The sequence below is a fragment of the Sinocyclocheilus grahami genome, unplaced genomic scaffold, assembly GCF_001515645.1.
Source record: "Sinocyclocheilus grahami isolate Dianchi unplaced genomic scaffold, SAMN03320097.WGS_v1.1 scaffold419.1, whole genome shotgun sequence".
Classification (NCBI taxonomy): domain Eukaryota; kingdom Metazoa; phylum Chordata; class Actinopteri; order Cypriniformes; family Cyprinidae; genus Sinocyclocheilus; species Sinocyclocheilus grahami.
In genome coordinates this window covers 882,310-884,398 of record NW_015505598.1, presented here as the reverse complement: position 1 = coordinate 884,398, position 2,089 = coordinate 882,310, and the positions used below count along the sequence as shown (strand labels likewise).

General features: G+C 36.9%; 1 protein-coding gene across 2 annotated transcripts in view; it reads left to right on the top strand.

Moving 5' to 3' along the window:
• LOC107551285 (schwannomin-interacting protein 1) overlaps positions 1–2,089 on the top strand; it is a 33,453-nt gene that overhangs the window by 14,690 nt on the left and 16,674 nt on the right. The gene's annotated exons all lie outside the window — the stretch shown is intronic.

Here is a 2,089-nt window from a genome sequence, read left to right as displayed (position 1 = left end):
AAGTTACCTAGTGGTCCTGGGGGTCGATAAACAACTATAAAATGGATTTTAAGAGGGTGGGTAATAGTGGCTGAATGTGATTCAAAGGAGCTGTTGATACTCAGAGATGGTAAAGGATTACATTTCCAATCATTAGAGATAAGCAGACCAGTACCTCCACCTCTTCCAGTCAGACAGGGGGAGTGGGAAAAAGATAAATTATTGGAGAGTGCTGCAGGTGTAGCAGTGTCCTCTGGTTTGATCCAGGTCTCTGTCAGGGCCATGATGTTTAGTCTTGAATGACTTGTAATAGAAATAATAAAATCTGCTTTGTTTACAGCAGACTGGCAATTCCAGAGACCAATAGAAAAAGAAAGTAGTGTATTAGTAGACATAGGCAAAGTGTGCAGGTTGTTAGGATTGCGCTGCCTACAGTGTGTGATGCATGGCTTGCGAGTGGTAGTGATAGTAGGGATCTGGAAACACATGGTAAGAATTGCTTATAAAAACTGAAAACAGAAAGGGAACAAGTAGTAGGAAAGAGAATGATTCAGAAGCGATACTTATGTGTCTTGCCGGTGTCCCTGCTCGGTGGAGTCGAACGGTAGAGTCAATGGTCTTCACACTCTTCGGTCTTCACACGAGGGCTGCCGCAACTGCTGCTGCAGTGAACTAAGCTTTTTATATTCGTCTAACAAAACTGAAATTGAATTCAGCTGGACACGCTTTCCTGTTTATCACAACAAATGGCCAAGCAAAGCGCACGACACTGACAAGGTACGCGATACAGTAGGAGACCAAACACGATTTCCATTTAAAGTTAATATATTTTAAATTTACTAAATTGCTTCTTAATCTTTATAAATGTGTAATTTCAAATATATTTAAATACATGAGTTTCAATAGAAATAGAAATGTTTTTTTTTTTTGTCCTTTATTTAACCAGGTAAACCAGGTTCATTTAACCAGGTTTCTGAGATTATAGTAGTGACCACAGAAGTGACCTGGCCAAGATGCAACACTATATTTCATAAGAAGAACACAAAACAATGTGTTGACAACCATTAAAAACATTTACAAATGAATTCTTCCTTTAACAGCTCATTAATCAAGAATTTAAAAGTGTTCATTGACACTAAGGTCGGCAACTTCAAGTTTTGTTGTAAAAAGTTCCAATCATTGGGCGCTGCAAACTGAAAAGCTTGTTTTCCAAGTTCAGTTTGTGCAAATGGAACCGAGAGAATGTACAAGTCCTGTGAGCGCAGACAATAAGCTCCAAGAGCTTTAGGCTGGGTGAGGGAACAAACATATGGAGGCAGTAAACCCAAGATTTATAAATAAACAGGTACCAGTGATTCATTCTGCTTGTTGATAATGACGTCCAACCAACTCTATTATACAAATCACAATGATGGGTACTAACATTGCAATTTAATATAAACCTGAGTGCACCGTGATACAGTGTCCAGAGAACCTAAAAGTCTGGTAGACGCCGATTTAAACAGAATGTCTCCATAATCAAGGACCGGCATAAATGTGGCAGAAGCCAATCTTCTTCTTGCCTCAAATGAAAAGCAGGGTTTATTTAAGTAATAGAACCCACGCTTTACCTTTAGTTTTGTCCTTAGTTGATTAATATGGGATTTAAAAGATAAGGAGTCATAAAGCATAAAACCGAGATATGTATATTCTGTCACTACATCAAACATAGTACCCTGTGAGGTTTTGAGAAATCAAACCAAATAACATTGAAGTAAATTTTATTTTACTATAAATGCATGTCAGTACATTCAGCAATACTTTATCCATACTTCGAAGACAATAGAAATAATAATGAAATTGCATGTAAAGATGTACTTGGCTCTAAAGTTCAACTAATGATATTTCATATCAATTTAAACAATAATACATCTTCATTTAATTGCAAGTAACATGCAATTAAGTTTCTAAAAACATTACATTCAGTTCACAATTAAGTAGAGTATATTGTGTTAAAGTATATTATTTCCATAATGAGTTCTCTTGACTGGAATAAACTGTTAATGAGAGTGTTGTCTGCGTGTGTGTGTGTGTGTGTGTGTGTGTGTGTGTGAGACAGTGTGTGTGTGTG